This window comes from Gossypium hirsutum, chromosome A07, assembly GCF_007990345.1.
Source record: "Gossypium hirsutum isolate 1008001.06 chromosome A07, Gossypium_hirsutum_v2.1, whole genome shotgun sequence".
Lineage (NCBI taxonomy): Eukaryota > Viridiplantae > Streptophyta > Magnoliopsida > Malvales > Malvaceae > Gossypium > Gossypium hirsutum.
This window is the reverse complement of record NC_053430.1, coordinates 97,689,626-97,710,423: the sequence shown is the minus strand read 5'-3', so window position 1 is coordinate 97,710,423 and position 20,798 is coordinate 97,689,626. Positions and strand designations below refer to the sequence as shown.

Here is a 20,798-nt window from a genome sequence, read left to right as displayed (position 1 = left end):
CCTACTAAAGTCCATAAATGGATCTTAGCAATTTTCAAACTTTCTGCTCCTTCCCTTTGACAACATAGTCAGTGGGTTGAGCCATGTAAATGGTCTAATCAAGATAGCTATTCAAGAATGTTGTCTTAACATCCATTTGTTAGATCACATAATCGAGAGCAGCTGCAATGGATAAGAGTATACAGATAGACTTGAGCATGGCTACCAGAGAGAAGGTCGCATCACAATCGATGACTTCTTTCTATGTGTAACCCTACCCTAAAAGTCTAGCTTTATGTGTTTCCATTTTCCCTTCCACATTTCTCTTCTTCTTGTATATCCACTTACACCCTATGAGTTTAATCTCAACCTATAAATCTACAAGTTCTCACACTGTATTGGATTTCATAGAATCCATCTCGGCATCAATGTCCCACATAGTTGACCTGTCGTCAAATGTAGTAGTTAATTTGGGTCATTTTTGCACTTGAGTAGCTTATTTTCTATGAAATTTAGTATTTTATTTCACATTTTCAGTATTTAGTACCTAGGATTAAATATTAATAAAATAAGTGTTTTTAAAACATTTTATAAGTGCTATGACCCAAAAGGCCGACACAGGCATTAGGTAGTACTAATATGTTTAGTTGAGTGTGTAAGATGAATATTTATAGGCCCAATTGACGTGGAAGGAAGGGACAAGTGATGCAAAAGTTTCTTGGGATGTCAAAGCACAAAACGAACCATACAAAGCATAAATTGCATGTCATGTTGTGCTATAGCCCTTGCATGGTGTGACATAGGTCAACTTCCTGCCCAAGTATATTGGGGTTTTTTTCTTCCGCACAATCAATTTTATACGAAAATTTAGGACGTGTCGAAGACCTAATTTGGGCTGCCAACACTTCTATAAATAAGACATTAGGGTTTTTATGTAACTAAGTCATCCTAGACGCACTAAAAAACCCTAATAGTTTAGGAGTAGGATTAGATTAATTTTCTTTGGGTTTTTCTTATCTATTTGTTTTTCGTCTTGGAATCGGTTTTGATTTAGGAGTTTATTTAAATCATTTAAGTACTTCAGTTTATCTTTTCTTTGCATTCAATCTATTTCATTATTCCAATCAACCGATTTGCTACTCTATTCTCCATTCGATATCAATCTAATATTATTCAAATCTCTTTTCTCTTCAAATTCAATTGTGTACTTTACATGATTTATTCATTTGAGATAGAGATTATGAAAATATGAGTGGTTAAATCTCTTAAGGGAGATGATAAGCCATAAAAGTAACATATTTTTAACCCCATTCTTGATGCGTTTTTGGATGATTTATTATATGAATTAGTGAATTTGATGCTCCTAATCTTTTAAATTCATGTTTCTATACTTAGGTGAGCATAGGGGAGCGAAAGGAGCGAAAAATGACCCAAAATCGGGCAAAAATAGCTGTTTTCAGGATCCACACGGCCTGGGCATTTCCATATGGCTGGCCACATGCCCATGTGCCAGTCCGTGTCTATTTTGTACCCTACTTCTTTGTTACGCGGAAAAACCCAATTTTTAGGGTTTCTGAGCATTCTAAAGTCTATAAATACACACTAGAAAAGGTCCTAAAGGGAACATGCAGAGTAGAACGCTGAAATTACTCGAAGAATGTCGACAGACTCAACTCAGAAGCAGGATCTCCTTCAAGACTGAAGATTTCCATTCAATTTCTTTGGAAGTTTTTCTGTTTCTTTATATTTTGTTGTTTTCCTATTTTTGTGATGTTTTCCTTCTCAAGTATGAACTAAATTCCCTAAATACCTAGGAAAGATGAAACATATGATAGATCTTATTATTTGATTTTTCTGAATTACATGATAAATATTTGTTCTTGATCTCAATTATGTTTACTTACCTTCATGTTTAATGTTTTCAGGATATTAATTCATGATTGATGTGCTTATTCAGTGGAGTAAAAGTGTAACACCCCGAAAATTTATACAGTAAGATATTACTCTTAATATAGTAAAATAAGGAAATAAAGAGACAAGAAAAGGAAAATTGAGTTATGTCACTGGGAAGTATATTATGACATATTGATTCAAGAAAGGACTAAATTGTAGAAGTAAGAAAATTTTTTTGGCCCAAGAGTAAATACTTAAAATTTGGGGGATTAAAGTGTAAATATAAAAAATTTGAAGGGCTAATAGTGAAAAAGGATCTAGAAACCAAGGAAAAATTGATGAATTAGGACCAAATTGAATAGGTGAAGAATTATGAGGGACTAAATTGTAATTTTACCAAAATTAAATGATGACTCAATAATGGAATTTTAAAAGATCACAAAGGGCAAAATGGTCAATTGGAAGAGAGAGAAATCTAGAAAGTAATGATGATGTTGGAGATATTTTAGATTAATTAATTAATTAAATATTAGTTATTAATATTTTAATTTGATTTTTTATATGATATTTTATTATTTTATTAGTATATATAAAGAAAGAAAGATGAGAAAATTCTCATCCATTTTCCATGCATTCACATTAGGAAGAAGAGAAGAGAAGAAAGAAACTTTTCATTCTTTACAATTTAGTCCTTCTACGAAAAATTCACCATTTTCACCTAGAAATCAAAAGAATTTTCATAGCTACCAAGGGAGAAAAATGTTAAGGAGACTATGAAAAGTTAGAATATCAAATTAGATTCAAGGAATAGAAGCTGGAAGAGAGAGAAAATCAAATTAAAGATTGGAATCAATAGAATAAAGTAAGTACATCAATATTTCAATATATTTTTAAGTTTGTTATTATTGACAAAACATAGAAATAATGTTATAGTAGAGTCTTCTTATATAAGGTTCTATGATCTTGATGAGTTAGTGAAGGGAAATAGTAGAAAGTGATGGAAAATATTTTAGAGAAAGGGAATAAGGGTGTTATAAACATGGTAAATAATATCTTGCACTAAAACAGTTTTGGACAGCAGCAGTAAGCTAACTTTGAAAAATCACCAAAAATTATGGAAGTTGAATTAGAGGTTGAATAAAACATGAAATTAAAGCTTATTGAGTCTAGTTTCTTATAGAAGAAAAGGTGTAAGCAATGGAATTGTAAATCATGAAATATGTTAAATTGTATGTTATATTGGGTTGAATGTGAAATATTAGTACATTCGTATAATATGAAACAATATGAATACGAAATGAACTATTACCATATATGCTTGAAGTATATATATAATGATTTGTACATGTTATATGGACACATGGTGTGGAAAGTATGTGCATATAGAATTTGATTTATGTTAAGTTTGATATGAATTATTATCGGAATAAATATACGTGAAATATATGGAAATTATGGTTAATGAAATTTTAATATAATGAAATAAATTATTTTAATTGGTAAGAGAGTGATATATTTCATGACATGCACATATATGATTATCTTTGATTTATTGATACAAGGAAATTATGTAGGTGGAGACAATTATTGAACTCAAGTGTGACGTGTTGAGAAAATAAGTATATCAATGTTGAATTTATATAAAATATGCGTAAGTATACTAACAATGTTGATTGATGCTAAGACAAGTGTCAAGCTATTGATTGAATGATAATATATTTATCTATATGATGCATTGAATCGGTAAGTATTTAACGGAAATTTTTGCTAAATGATATGTAACTCCGAGTAATGCTCCGAAACCTTGTTTCGGCTACGGATACATGTTAGGAGTGTTACAAAAAGTCCCTGTTTAAGTGTAGTTAAAGAGATTTTTAATTAATCAACCTAGAGTCAGTTATTTTTACTCTCGAAAGAGATATTAATATAATTTAGGGATTTCTATGGATCAAGTCAAGTGAATAAATCGTCTAATTCAGATTTAGAATAATAAGTGAAGTCTAGGTGGATTCTTTCCTGGGTATTGTCTCTCTCATCGGTTTTCTTTGATTATTTTCCCAATTCGCTCTCTGTCGCTTAGTAATTAGTTTAGTTAAATTTAGACTTTAAAATAATCCCTTCAATTTATTCGGCTAAATAATAAAAAGATAGTAACTACTAGTACTTTTAGTCCTCGTGGATACGATATTCCTGACTCACTATAGCTATACTACCATTCAATAGGTGCGCTTGCCTTTGTCGTTTTTTAGTTAGTTCGTAACGTCATCAAGAGATGAACGAGTGGATGAGTATTTAATTAACGAAGGATTTAGGGTTTTACCGAGAGGGTTAGTGGTATAGATTACGTGTCCCTTAAACCACTAGGCTTGACAACCCTAGGAAGTTATCATAGGCTAGATGAGGTCGGGAGATAAGTCGAACCAAGTAAGTCATAATTTATCTTGGTTGAGAAAGTGAGATCGGGAAATAAACAAGTATCAAGCAATCTATTAATTAGATAGTGGCCGGGAAGTAATAATCGGTTAATTGGTAGCTAATCCACCCTAGAACACTAATCTGAAGTTAATTACAAATCCTAAGGCGAGTTAATCTTCCTAATTGGTTTAGTGATTTTAGTGATTTTTTATTTTTTTCTTATTTATTTATTTTCCTTATTGAATTTATCTTATTAATCTCTTTTATGGTTTATCGTAATATAGGAATTAATTAGTAATACTTAGAATTACTATTAATCTCTTTTTTATTGGTTTAGAATTATTATTGTAAAAAGGATTTTGTAGATTTATTTCATCCTCCTTTAGATATGACCCTCGGAATACTTCCAAGTGTTTCGTTATAACTAATCTATATTACCATTTGACTCGTGCACTTGTGGACACTGTCGTTTTTAATTGTTACATATTTTTGGTGTTATATTTTACTATAAATGATGCGGCCAAGTTGTCGGCGCCGTTGTTGGGGATGTTTCGACAATAAATCTTGAAAATATTTTTTTTTACAATTAATAAGATAAGTAGGAACATTAAAACTTATAGATACAATATTTAATCTTTGTTTACTTATTTTTATTTTCTTTTCAGGTCGTTTATGACTCGAAGCTCCAGCACTCCAATCGAACCATACCTAGATCTGGTGCAAATTTTTAAGGGTAATCCTCAAATGATGAACGCCGATTCACCCGCGATAATTAATTTACCCCAGGAAAATCTGTTATTTGAAGATCCACAAGAGTGATAAGGAAATAACTAGAAAGATGTTTAATGGAGTAAAAGACGTTGTGCGTGTATGCCCTACCTACACTAGATGCGGTGCAAGGAAGCATAAAACGGTCAACAATCAATACCAATAATTTTGAAATAAAGACGATCACGATTCAAATGATCCAGAAAATGCTACAATTCAAGGAGAACATGGTGGAAGACCATAACCAACACATGAAGCGGTTCTTACAACTCTATGACACCTTCAAGTACAACGGGGCATATGATGATGCTATGAGTCTTCGATTATTTCCATTTTATATGTGTGACAATGCGGCCGATTGGTTAGACTCATTAGAATCGGGTTCCATTACTACGTGGAACGATCTAGTAGAAAAAATTCTTTATAAATTTTTCCTGGTAAGTAGAACCATTCAACTCAGGTGAGAAATCACCAACTTTAACCAATACGAATGTGAGACCCTGTACTAGGAGTGGGAGAATTTCAAGACAATGCTGAGGAAGTGCCCACACCATGGACTACAAGCATGGCTCCAAATACAAATTTTCTATAACGGTATTGACGGACACATTAAATCTAGCTTAGACGAAGCATTCGATGGATCTCTCACGTTTCATACGTACAAACGAGCCTACAAAATCATAGAGGATGTGACTATGAACTCGAACATGTGGCCCAATGACAGGTTTATGTACAAATCAAAGCCTCAAACAATGAAAAGGTGAACAAAGAAAACAACGATGACAGATTCCAACGAATCTTATAGAAGCTCAATCGTTTGGAGACGCTTGTCAAGCCAAGAAGAATGAAGCCAAATTATGAGGACCAACCAGAAGAAGCAAATTATGTAGCTAATAGGGGTTGAGATCCCTATTCAAATACCAATAATCTTGGTTCAGTGGATCATCTAAACCTCAAGTGGGGAAGAAACCAAGCTACATGTGGACGACTCAAATCCTTAATAGAAATCCTTTACCACCAAATGAGCCAGTTCATATTGATGTTTCAAAAACAAAATGGTCAGAGTCTCCCCATCAATACGGAGAATAATCCTCGAAGAGATGGAAAGGAGCACATAAAGGCGATTACATTGCGATCAGGCAAGGAATTGAAGTCTTGCTAAGCAAGCCCATTCATGAAGAGGAAGTGATTCCCGAAGACGTCGATGAATACACGGAGAAGGAAGAAGTCGAGGATCAAGAGCCAATCGAGGAGGTAGATGAACCGGTTCCTGATCCAGTAGTCTCAACTCAAAGCACAAAGATGACACTGTTTTCGACGAGACTAGAAGACAAGTAAAAGAGGGATGAGAAAGATTTTTTATGTTTTCTGAATTTATTTAAATCCCTCAATGTCAAACTACCGCTCTTAGAACTTATCAATAAAATTCCAAAATATTCCAAGTACCTAAAAGAAATTATGAAACAACATAGGAAAATAAAAAAGGGCGAGCAAATTGACATTGATGCTTTATTGTAGCATGCTAATCACAAATAAGATACCCTAAGATTAAAAGATCCAAGTAGTTTCACAATTCCAATAGAGATAGGGGATCAACACTTTAGCAAAGCCCTCTACGATTTAGGGGCTAGCATAAATTTAATGCCCCTATCGATCAATCGAAACCTCAGACTCGAGGATCTCAAGAACACCTCAATAATGCTACAGCTTGCCGATAGATCCTTAGTGCACTCGAAAGGTGTACTTGAGAATGTATTAGTTAAGCTAGGGATTCATAATCCTCATAAACTTTTGTAGTCCTTGACTTTAAGGAAAATTGGGAAATCCCCATTCTATTGGGTAGGCCATTTTTGGCCACTTTTAAATCGACTACCGATCTCGAGCAAAACGAGTTTATTATAAAAATTGATGACAAAATAGAAGCTTTCAAATGTAGCCTTAATTCCCAAAGTGAGGGATCAATAGGGGAGGAATGTTATGTTTAACCTATAACATCCTCGATCGAGGATATCTCTTCAGTTGTGTTGGTGTAGAAAACCAAATTACAAAGGAATGTGATAAATGGCGAGATCCCAGAAGAAGTGGAATCAATTGGAAGGGCAACGATAGTCATGAACGACGATTGAAGTTAATGGTGAAGTTTAGAAAATTGTTGGACACGTCTAGTAGCACGAACATATATTAACCATAGAAGTTTAATAACCTTGTAACACACCTAACCTGGTCTGGTTGTTGGACCCAAGCCACAAGATGTTACAACAGTTAACAACATCTATCATCCAAGAGTTCAACTTAAATATAAAATTGAAACATTAAGAATTCAACCACATTATTGTAATATGATTTACAACCAAAATCAAGCTTTAATTGAGCTTACGAAGCTCTTAAACCAACTCAGAAACAAATCATGACTAATTTGAAACTTTTATGAAATAATAGGTAAAAAGTAAAAACATGAGTCACATTGTCGGGTGGCCAGGCCATGTAACAGGCTGATTGATGCCCGGTGATGCTAGAAGACATAGTTGTGTGCCTAAGCCGTGAAGCAGACTAAACTCGTGTAAAACTGGGTCACATGGCTGTGTTGCCAGGCCATGTAACAAATTGTAGCCGTGTGGACCAATTAGCACCTAAATTAAATAAACCACATTGCCATGCCATATGCCTATACGTGGCACATTGTCGTGTGGCAGACCGTGTATTAGACAGTGTGCACCTAAAATACCTTCTAAACCAAGCAACAACATCCTAAGTTCACTTAAGCCACAAGCAAGCATTTAACCATTAATCAACCTACTCAAAAACATTAAAAAAAATACCAAAACCATACCTTAAAACATCCATCCTAAATGCCTAACCAATATACCACACTTGGCACCTCAATTGAACCATTTACAATCACACATTCATTATCATTCATACCAAAAATTACATACCTAAACATTCTTACATAATCATCATTTCAAATACCAAAACATAGTATTTATAAACACTTACCATAACCTTACCTTATGGACCACATAACCTAACTTAACCAATTCAAAATATACTTCACCCAAAGTGTTACATAAGAGCTCAAACATATAACATCTAATGCATTTAAATGCAATACCTACCCAATCCATAGTACCTTATAACCTATAAAGCAAGATCAAAGAATTTCATATAAATAGACTTTCATATCCATAAAGCTACCAACTTAGCCAAAATACCATTTTAACATTCATGTACTATTTCAACCCACAACTTGCATATATATACATTTGTAACCAAAACACCTATTTACATGCCACTTATAACCTATTCCAAAATGGATAAAAATCTACCAAAAGAGTTGACAGATAGTGTGATTCTCCAAAGACGATCCAATTGATAACACGAATCTGACAATCTACAAGGAAGAAAATGAAAATGAAACAAGTTAAGCTTACTTAAAGCTTAATAAGTTTGTATAAAATTTAAACACAACGTACTTGCCATTTCATAATTTACTTAATGCAAATAACATACATACTTATCATTCTATAATCACCTTATACCTTTCACAACATAACCAAATAGGTTAGTACATCATTCCATACTATCTATGAACATGGTATGCACATGAACCATAAATATAACACCGGTACAAAGTACCTAATAATATGGTCACTGATACATAGTACCTGATCAATATAATCACTAGCACATATTGCTTGATAAACCCTAATGACATGTCATTTGTATCTTAATCATTCATTAAGCTCACATGGGCCTTAATTCTCATACTCTTTCCATCATTATAACATAATACCATATTCAGCATGATCATATGCATTTTATATCAACTCTAAATTCATTTCCAAACAGGTAAATTGCTATACTTTACAATTTAGTCCTTCAATATCCACTTCAACATTTATTTCAACAATCATGCCAACATATATACACTTAATACAAACATAAGTAATTATCAATAAAAAATAACCTAATAAGAACTAACCTAAATGAAAAAACAACAAACACCACACTGAGGACTACTTAGCAATTTTCCCTAAACTTTTACCTTTTATTCACTTTAGTCCCTAAATTGAAACTTAATTTTTTTTCAAAATTAAGCCCAAAACCCTTAGGCCGAATTCACCTTTACTCTTTTACAACCTATAATTAATGAAAGTTTACAAGAACTTCATGCTAAATTTAATATTTTATTATTTTAGTCCCTAAACTTAAAAACTATTCAAAATCACTTTACAAAATAGTCTTATTTCATCATCAAGCTTCAAACTCAAGAATTAACATCTAAAAAGCTTCAAGAACATCAATGGTAAATTTTCAAAACTTTCAAAGTATTTCAAAATAGCCCCTGGGCTAGCTAGATTAAGCTACAACGACCTAAAAGACATAAAATTTATGAAAAACGTGTTAGAAATTCACTTACATGCATGAATCCTTGCTTGGCAAACCTTAAGCTTTATCCATGGTGTTTTTATGTTTGGTTTTTCTATGGAAGAACAAAAAAAAAGACGACGACTTGTTTTACTTGTTTTAAGTTTTTAAAATTAATATTACAAAACATATATATTTAATTCAATTTCCTCCACTAATCGTCCACTAACCTTAAAAAGGGTATAATTACAATTTAGATCCTTAAACAAACATTAAACATGCATTTTAGCTAATAGCAATCAATAGAGATTAAGTTTTACATCTTTTATGATTTAGTCTTGTTTCCTTAATTAACTAGTCAAACGTCAAAATTTACCAAACCAAACTTCAATAGACACTCTTTCAACTTTACTCGACTTTGCATTGAGCTCAACAAAATTTCTTTTCAACCAATTCACATCTATCCGGGCTCTATAAATTGAGTCGGAAACCCTCCTTAAAAGTTGCTCGTAGACATCTTTCCAATTAGCTGCAACAATTGACCCAATCACTACCGACCCATCCACCAGTAACCCAAGCTGTAACTGTATATCCTTTAGTGTGATAGTAAGATGAAATGTGTGCATCTCGGGTCTCCATGTTTCCACCAACGCGCTTATAAGTGCGGGTCCAATTTACACCCTCTACCCATACAGGCCATATGCAAAAATATCGTATCTCTCAAGTATGGCCCGATTAAAGACGGGGGGTTAAAATTTCTTTGAAATAGCCGTTGGGGGGAGGGAGCCATTATAATTTGACCGCTGGGGTGCGGTGTAGGCATTATGGAAAACACTCGTTTTCGTTCTCTCTCTCTGAATTTTGCCTAATCCGATAAATTTTAGAAAAACTACTCTAATCAAGTAGTTTTCCAAACATACTAGCATTTATGGTAATTCACGCATTTTTTTATAAAAATAACCCAAAAAATTTAATTAGTTATCAAAATGACTCATTTTTTTAATTAAGCACAAAAATGACCTAAAATCTACTGTAAAAGTTGGTGGAACCAAAGAGTTTCTGAAATACTGCAATTTCAGAAAATATGGGGGACTTTTAAAAAACATTTCCATTTTCTGGTGGAGCCAATTCATTTGGCGCCACCAGTTCGCCTGACACCCTGTTACTTTTTTTTTATTACTTTTTTTAACTTTTGTCATTCTTTCTTTTTTTTTCTTTTTTCATTTTTCTAAGTTTTGTTTTTATCCTTATCTATTTTGTTTATTTTTTATTATTAATTTTAAAAAATTTGAAATGGTTTATAATATATAGTTTTTAAAATTTTAAATATATAATTTTGAATTTATTTTTTAAAATTTTAAATATTATTTTTTAAATATTAAATATATTTTTTAAATATTAAATATTATTTTTAATAATATAAAACATTTAAATATTTTAAAGATATGACCTTTCAAATTTATTATTAATTTTATAATATTTTAAATATTTTAAAATTATTTTATAATATTTTAAATTATAATTTTTAAATTATTTTTAAAGATATTCAAACCTTTTTTAAAATTCTATTTAAAAGTTAAAAAATAATATTTTATTTAAAAAAAGTGAAATTTGAATTAATTAAAAAATATATTTGTTAAAAAAATATTTATTTATTAAAAAATAAATTTATTTAAAAATATATATTAAAAAGAAAAAATTTAAATTAAAAATTAAAAATATATATTATAACTAGTCACATCAACGATGTGAGCAGTTATAAACTTAAATATTAATAAATAAAAAAAGAAAGAATGGATGAATGTTATATAAGTGGATTTGGTCCCCTCCAGAAGAAAGAAAAGAGGAAAAAAAAGTAAGTTACTTAAAATTTTTATTTTATTTTTTTATATTTTATAGTTATTGTAATATTATAATTAATTATATTGTATTTATGTTTTTTATATATTATGCAAATATCAAAATGTCTTCTGGAGCAAATACGGATCGCACTTCATCGAGGATCAATGAAATAGTAAAATTAATTATAAATTAAATAAAACAATCATTTTAGTTTCTCTTTTTTTCTTGCTAAGCACTACTTTGCTCAACGTATTTTGATTGCATGAAACTGATCTCTATTTAGTTATTATTATTCCTTTTTAACTATTTTCTTACATGAAATTAATCTCTACGTGTTAGTTATAATTTTTTAATTTTAGGTGTATTCATAAATTTATATATTAATTTTTTTAATTTTAGTACACATTCATAAATTTATGTACTTAATATATATTTTTAATAGGTAAAGACAAAAAAAATAGTTTTTAATATATTTAAAACTTTAAAAAACTTTTAAAAAATTAAATATATTAAAAAATGTTAAGTATAACCAATTTTAAAATTTTAAAATAGTTAATATATTTTAAAAAATTAAATATATTAAAAAATATTAAGTATAAAAAATTTTAAAATTTTAATATATTCAATATATTTTTTAAAAATATATTTTAAAATGTTAATATATTTAATATATTTTTTTAATAGGAAAAGAGAAAAGATTTTTTAATATATTTAAAATTTAAAAAAAATTTAAAAAATTTAAATATATTAAAACTTTAAATATATTAAAAGAAAATGTTGAGTATAAAATATACTTAATATATTAATATATATTAATATATTATTACTTTTTTAATTTAAATATATTAAATTTTTTAGGTTACTTTTTGTAGTTATATAGTTGCCTTTAGTTTTATGCTTAACTATGATTAGGACATAATAATCACATTGATTTCTACGTGTTATTATTAATATTTTATGACAAATCTTCATTCTATTATTAATATATTATTAACATATTAATATTTAATTTAACTTAAATAAAAAAATACAACAGAGACGAAACAAATATAGCAAGAAATAAAATCGAAACCTGTAAAGATATTTTATGAGGCTATAAAAGCCCGAATAGAAACAATGTAAAGGGGCTACGGTTTTTTAAACGGAGATATATAATAAAAATACAACAGTTTATCAAAGAAAACAGAGGTGATTAGTTATTTACCTTTTCTTCTTGTTGCAAACATATACAAATGTCATTAAAATAAAAGGAAAGGGAGTTTACCGTTGGATTTGCGCCAAAAATGGAAGCTTTTCAGCTTTCGACCGCCGCATCCGGCGGAGTCGACGAAGCCGCATGGGCGCGTGAGTCCGATGACCGGGGTTGGGCCCGACGGAGGACGGAGGCCGGAGCCCGGAGGACTTCCTCTCTTTTCCTCTTTCAAAGGACTCTGTTCTTGTTTTTAAACCAAAGGCTAAAATGATTTTTGAAGTTTTTTTTTACATTTACAAGCAACCTATACGACGTCGTTTTGGGATGACCGTTTAGTGACCAAAACGGTGTCGTTTTAGGGCTGAGGATCCGCGCGTTGACCCGTGACCCGGGGAGGATCCACGCATTTTTGGTAAATGGGCAAATTGCCCAATTGATCCTCCCGCATTTTCATGTTTTTAAAATTCATTTTATTTTTATTTTAATCTGGCCCTAAACTTTTGCATTTATTTCGATTTAGTCCCAATAGTCATTAAAATCTATTCTGAAGATCGACGTCGTTTTTAGGGATTAGGGCTAATTGCCCAGTGAGTCCCTCCGTTTTTAATATGCTTTTCAATTAGGCCCAAATTGTTTGTTTATTTGTAATTAACCCTAGATTTTTAATTAAATTTGATTTTAATCCTTTTTATATGTTTATTTTATTTAAATACTATGTGTATTATTTATTTTTATAAATATTATTTATAAAATAGTATATATATTATTTTTTATTATATATTATTCATTATGTTATATTATTATTATACATTTTATTTATAAGTTTTATTATACATTATATATTTTACTATATATATTATTCCTTATATTTTTTATTTTATTATATATTATATATTATTTTATTATTCTTTAATGGTGTAAATTTTAATTTTTTTAAAATTATTATTAAATAATATATCAATCATTATTAAATAATTAGCATATTATATAAAGTTCTAGAATTTATTATAAGGTTTCACGCATATTTAATATAGTATTATTTATATAAATATATATTAAGCTATTATATCATATAATATATTTTTATTATTTTTTTAAAAAAAATTCTCTTTATTACCCATATTTTACTTTAAATATTTTTTTTCAAATTGTTTTTTTTAATTTTTTTTTATCATTTTTGTATTCATTTGGTATTGTTTTAACATGTTAATTTTATCTCATAGATTATTTGTTATCTTTATGTTATTTTATTATTCATATGAGAATTGATTATTTATGTCGTTATTTAAAGATTATATTCACATGAAATATTATTGTATATGTATGCGTAATTTGTATTGTTATATTCATTATTTTGCTATTTTGTATTTTTTGCATAAAATAATAATGTGTTTATATTTATGTTATTTATAATTATATATGCATGAAGTGACAATGTATATTGTGTAATTTATGTCATTATTTATTATTTTTATATTATAATTGCATGGAATAATAAAGTAGGTATCATGTAGGTTAATTTGTTTAATATTGATCTTTTGAAATAAGTTGAATGCATCATCACTTTAAAAAACTTTTATATTTCATTCAATCCAAAAGAATTTAAAAAATAAGGCAATGTTTTTGGTACTTAGGAATTCGGGAAGTAGTGCCCTAACATGCTGGGTTGCGATTTCCCGTTTATCTAAATGCCTAAAATATCCTCCTAAATAAGTTTTGAAAATCACAAGATGATTTCAGTTATGAAAGTTTAAGAATATCATGTCCAATCATGCTGGATGTGATGTTTATATTCTTTTGAAGAGAAAGAATTTTTTTTAAACTCAAATCATTACGATTTTATTAGGAGATCTTGTTTCTAAATTCTTTCAAACTTTTGACATTAAGACCAAACTATTCAATTTGGTACCAATTTTGGGCGTCGCGAGGGTGCTAACCCTTCCTCATACGTAACCGACTCCCGAACCTATTTTCTCATAATTTCGTAGACCAAAATGTTTTATAAGGTGATCCAACCATACTTTAAAATATTGGTGGCGGCTCCCATTTTCAAAATACTTACCTTTTAAAAAGAGGTTTCAACAGATACATCCCTTAATACGGGGAATTCGTTAACCTAAATACGCAACGTATGTTCAAGAGTGTACACATTGTTGATATATTATTCGAAATTCAAACTGTAGGTAGCACATGCTGCAACCACATGTGCATATGGATACCGTAGTGTTTGGAACATCTCGCACTCACACCTCCTATTTCAGAAATCAACTCCGTAGGACCGTGGCGAGATCCTTGACCGACGACTGATATACTCTGTCACTAAAAAAGTTTCCAAATTTCGGGAATATAGTTCTGCATTCATCGACCTAGCCCTTTGAGCATTCTCTTTCCTAGCATCTTTAATTTTTTCGATGTACACGTGTTCTACCTCTAACTGTTTTCCTTGTTTCAACCCTATTTTTTGCATTAAGGTTGCTAGCCTATAAAATGTGGTTGAAAAAATCGCTGAAATTGGTAAGTGACGCGTACGCCTCAAGACGAAGTTAATGGTCTCAACGAGGTTAGTTGTCATTTGACCATATCGGTACCCCTCGTCAAAACATTGAGCTTATTTCCACGGTTCCATGCTACCCAACCATTGCCTGAGAGAAGGATTGGACCCCGCCATATCAGTCTCTAACCTCGCCAACTTATGTCTGAAACGGTGTGCTTCCAACTCCTATCCTACGTATGTATTCCAATAAAATACGTTACCATCCGAATTAGGAAATGGACTCGAAATAATTAAAAATACGAATTTAAATATGATATTTTTACCCATGTTCATAATTCGTTTGCGCCAGTCTTTGTTCTTGTAGTCATTGTGGAAGTTGACAGCGATGTGACGAATACAATAGACGGACCTCCACGAAACGTCAGATTGTCAAATCACAGCAACAAGACCCTTCGATCTGTCGGAGATAATGCAAATGTTGTCTTGCCTGACAACATGTCTCCACAAGTTTTGAATGAAATACGCCCACAATTCGGAGTTCTCGGACTCCACGATGGCAAAAGCGATCAGTAGTACATTTTAGTTACCGTCTTATGCAACCGCATCAGAAGTATCTGCGTGTATTTTCCATAAAGCCATGTTCCATCAACTTGCATTAGCGGTTTGTAGTGGGGGAAGGCCCTAACACATGGATCGAAAGTCCAAAACAGTCGATGAAAAACTCTTCTCCCCAGTTCTAATTGTCCATTAGGGTCTCTATAAGGTAATGTTTGCAAGTCCACGACAGTTCTTTGGATGTACTCCACCATCGCTGAAATCTAACCCTGAAGTTTATTGTATGGCTCATCCCAGTCGCCGTACAGTTGTTGCATAGCCATTTGTTTCGCCCACCATGCTTTCTTGTACGACACTCTGTACTAAAATTGAGCTTGCATGTCTACAATCAATGTTGACACAGAAATGATTGAGCTATCTTTCACTAGTGGCATGATGCAGTTGCAAATACTTTTGACATCCAATTTCCGGTGGTCTTAAGTCATACGTGCTACAGTACATGTATGACGCCCTTCTAATTTTCATATTTGCCAATGTTGAGTCCTCTGTATAAATGCAGCTCGAACTAGCCAACCACACCCATTGTCGGCTCTCCAACATTCTACAACATATAACGTCGATGTAGATTTGACAACCTTGTAATCAATCGACAACTTCATGCTGTATTGTTTGATGGCAAACACACAATCCACCTTGTTCTCAAACTAATGCCCAACTAAAAACTCCTTGAACTGTGAATTTACCACCAATCTATGAGCAGGTACTATATTGGCGTACTCAGGAAACTCAGATGCATGCGCTGCATCTGGATCTACGTTCAACATGTCGCCCCCAGGTTCATTTCGCAAAATAATGCCACAACTCGGGTTATTGAATGAAAGGCCGTGGATATCTTCAACCTCCTCTGGGATTTCATCATCGATATCGTCTAGAACCTCATCAACATCGGGGACACTAAAATCTTCAACGTCTTGATCAGAATCTTCACCATTATTGGTCATTTCGCTGATATTTTCTCTGTGCTTATTATCACCTCTGGATGTATTTGTAGACGAGGACCTGGGGTAGGGTTGTTATACGAACTCCCACCATAATTATGATTTTTGGGTATCTACGATGTCCCTTCACCTTCTAATTGGTCTGTCCGTCCAACATTAAGATTAAAGTCAAATTCGCGATGTTGACTTATTGGACTAACATTCTCAACAGGCTCTAAGTCTGCTAACTCCGCAAATAATTCAACTGGTTGGGGGTTCTCACTTCCAGTCGGCCACCATATTTCTATCATAGTGCCCAAGTCATCATCATCTAACAGCTGCATCTCACAAAATTTGAACGGATCTATAGGGACTGGAAACTTGTAAAATAATTTGGACATCGCTCTTATACAGTAGATAGCTATTTTCGCACTGATCTTCCTTTTCATTTCTGCTAGCTTCACATTTTTTTTGAATCGCAAACTTACTCTTTGCCGACCTTGAAATACACAACCAACATCACCTTCTATAATTTCACCATAAAAAAGAACATACACCAAAAACACCTCATTATTCATCTTGAATAGATTTTTTGAACTCTCATAGTGAACACAACAATTTCACCATTCTATATATGGTAAAGAACAAAGAGGTGGAGCCATAAAGAAAGGCTCCACCAAAATAAAATATTAAATATTAAATTTTTATATTAAAAGAATATAAAAAGTACACTATAAAGTGATGAATTCATTCAAAATGGCTCTACCAAATAAAATATTAATTTTAAAAATTTTTAATTTAATTTAAAAAAGTTTGAATATCTTTAAAATTAATTTTAAAATTAATAATTTATAAAAATTATATTTAAAATTTTAAATATATTTAAAATATATAAAACAAATAATAAATTTGAAAGGTCATATCTTTAAAAATAATTTAAATATTATAATTTAAAATATTATACAAAAAATTAAAAATATTGAAAATTTAAAATATATATTTAAAATATTATAAAACTAATAATAAATTTAAAATTTCATAATTTTAAAATATTTAAATGTTTTATATTATTCAAAATTTATTTAATATTTAAAAAAATAATTTCAAATATATATATTTAAAATTTTAAAAAATATATATTATAAGAAATATACATTTCAATTTTTTTAAAATTAATAATAAATAAAATAAATAAGGATAAAGACAATAGTTAAAAAAAGTAAAAAAAAAAAGACAAAAGTTAAAAAAAGCAAAAAAAAAAGAAAAAGTAATAGGGTGGTAGGGGAATCTAATGGCGCTAAATGAATTGGCTCCAGTAGAAAATGATTTTTTTTTAAAAGTTTCTTATATTTTCAAAAATTGTAATATTTCTCTAGTATTTATACAGGCTTCACCAAAAAATTATTTTGTTTCTGATTACTGACGTGGCATGTTGGTGGAGCCAAACTCTTTGGCTCTACCAACTTTTACAGTAAATTTTAAGTCATTCTTCGTGTTTAATTAAAAAATAATTATTTTAAAAATTTTAGATTATTTTTATAAAAAAGCCTTAATTCCATCACGTAATTAATGCCAATAAATGCCCTTCTCAGTCATCAGTGTTTTTCGGGGGTTTTTTACCTCAATATTATAAAAAAAAATTTATACACGAAAATGGGTTGTCAGCCAGATTAATTACGAAAATGGTATATTTTTTTAGGTCGTGCCTACCTAACAAGCGCAACTGATTTTTTTAATATTAATTTTTTCGTTTAAAAAATTATTATTATATTATTTTTTTAATATTTATATTAATATATATGTAAAAATATAGGTTTTATACGGGTTTTATACGAGTAAAAAATACCCGAAACGGGTCGAGCCTGTCAGGTAGGCATGACTAGTCGTGCCTAAAAGGTAGGCGCGACACCTCCACCTACTGCTGCTGCTGCCGCTCCACCTACTGCTGCTGCTACCGTTGCTTTTGCTGCCCTTGCATGCTACCCATTTTTTCTCCATGCATGAGTCATATCACTAATGGGAAAAAATAAACTTTATGAGGGACCTTATAAGCATGGTCCCCCCCATATTGAAGCAGCCACCGATTGTGAGAAAGAAAAGAGAGAAAGGAGGAAGAAGAAGAAGAAAAAAGGGTAATGTATTATTTTAGTAATTTATTATAAAATTATTGTGTTTTGTGAGTTTTTAGCAATGTAATTTTTTTTAAAAAAATTGTATAATTATTTTGTTAGTAGTTTATGATTAGGTTATAAATTATTAGTTTTTTTGTATTTTGTTATAGTTATTTGTTTTGTTAATAATTTATGGGATTAGGTTACAAATTGTTAGTGTTTAGTGTATTAGTGTATTGTGATTTTTTTAGTAATAATATATTTAAAAATAATAATTTTAGAGCTATTTTATTAGTAATTTAAGATTAGGTTATATAAATTGTTAGTGTTTAGTGGTTTAGTGTATTAGTGTATTGTAATTTTTTTAGTAATATATTTTAAAAAAATATTTTTATAGCTATTTTATTAGTAATTTAAGATTAGGTTATATAAATTGTTAGTGTTTAGTGGTTTAGCGTATTAGTGTATTGTGATTTTTTTAGTAATATATTTTAAAAAAATATTTTTATAGCTATTTTATTAGTAATTTAAGATTAGGTTATATATTGTTAGTGTTTAGTGGTTTAGTGTGAATTAGTGTATTGTGATTTTTTTTAGTAATGTATTTAAAAAAATAATTTTATATTTATTTTGTGTTAGTATATGATTATAAATTGTTAGTGTTTATAGTTTAGTGTTTTGTGATTTTTTAATGTAATTTTTATATAATGTAATTTTATATTATTATATTTTTTTTGATAATTTTTTTTGATTTATTAAAATGTTGATTAAATTTGTTGTTATATAATTTTATAGGTTATTTGGAAGTTCTTCTAATTAGGTATGTTTCTAGTTCTTTTTCTTTTTAATTCGTATGTTTTTTTTATATTTAGATAGTTTATATGTTTTTAATTATATTATTATTGTTATCTAACATAAAAAAATTGTAGGTAAAAAATGAGAAATTATGAGATATTTACCGTGTTTGTTTCCAAAATTTGAAATAATTTATTGTATCTTTTAAAATAAGAAAAAATGAATTCAATTTTTTTAATTGCAGATTTGTAACAAATGGGTTCTTTGATTGAAAATACAAATCACATATCAAGTACCATTAAGGAGATGGTAATAAAATTTTTATTTCATAGTCATGTTATTTGTTGAATTAAATTATATTGTATTAACTATTTCGCTAATATAATGATGTTAGGAGCCGTACCGCATATTGAGAGGCCGTGTTAATAGTATAGGGTTTCAGCCAGATGAACGCCTAATACCGTTCTTGGAGTTAGTCGGGTTCGGATCAACAGCGTTGATCCGGACTTTTGATCTGCGATATGACTTGATTTCCGCTTTAGTCGAGCGATGGCGTTCAGAGACCCACACATTTCATTTGTCATGCGAGGAGTGCACCATCACTCTAGAAGACGTTGTAGTACAGTTCGGGCTCCCCATCGACGGGAACGCGGTCACGGGCTTAAGTTCGATCTCCAGGCCGGCAACCCTTTGCTATGAATTACTTGGACGCTCGCCAAATGAGGGGAAATTTTCCAGTTTGAGGTTTTCATGGCTAAAGGCTAATTTTGAGTATTTGTCGAGAACTGTCAATGAATAGGAGGTGATGCAGACCGTTCGAGCTTACATTATGCACATTATAGGGGGTGTACTTATGAAGGAATCAAACGGTAGTACTGTTCACTTGATGTACTTACCCCTATTATCTAATTTGCATAACACTCGTTCATACAGTTGGGGATCCGCAGTGTTAGCCATGTTGTATCGAGAACTTTGTCGGACGACAGATCCTTCTGCATGGACATAGGCGGATGCCTCATACTGCTGCAGTCGTGGGCACTTTACCGGATGTCATTCTTGGCATCAATTAGTCACCAATCATATATATTCTCACTCGTTAATAGGTGATGAATTTTTATGCGTTATAACAATTAGTTGACTTTTTTTTTTGGATTATGTTGCTCTAACAATTTTTTTCTTAGATGGAGCACAAATCCGAGTATCGGAAGGTCATACACGGTTTTGATATACCGTCTGATGATCGAGAATCATTCTCGAGAGGGGGCAAGTTTTTCCAATATCAATTTTATTTTATTATTTTATTTCACTCGACCTACGTTAATATAAAAAATGTGATTAACTGTGCAGTTCATTTGGATGCCGCATTCTGTTCTAGAAATTATGGCTGTGATTCCCTCGTCTGCCCGCGT

The 20,798-nt window shown here is 30.7% G+C and overlaps 1 non-coding gene across 1 annotated transcript; it reads right to left on the bottom strand.

Moving 5' to 3' along the window:
• Window positions 1–5,507: 5,507 nt before the first annotated feature.
• On the bottom strand, window positions 5,508–5,614 carry LOC121203909 (small nucleolar RNA R71). Its single transcript, XR_005898841.1, has one exon. It is a non-coding gene; the product is annotated as a small nucleolar RNA R71 (small nucleolar RNA).
• Window positions 5,615–20,798: the final 15,184 nt, after the last annotated feature.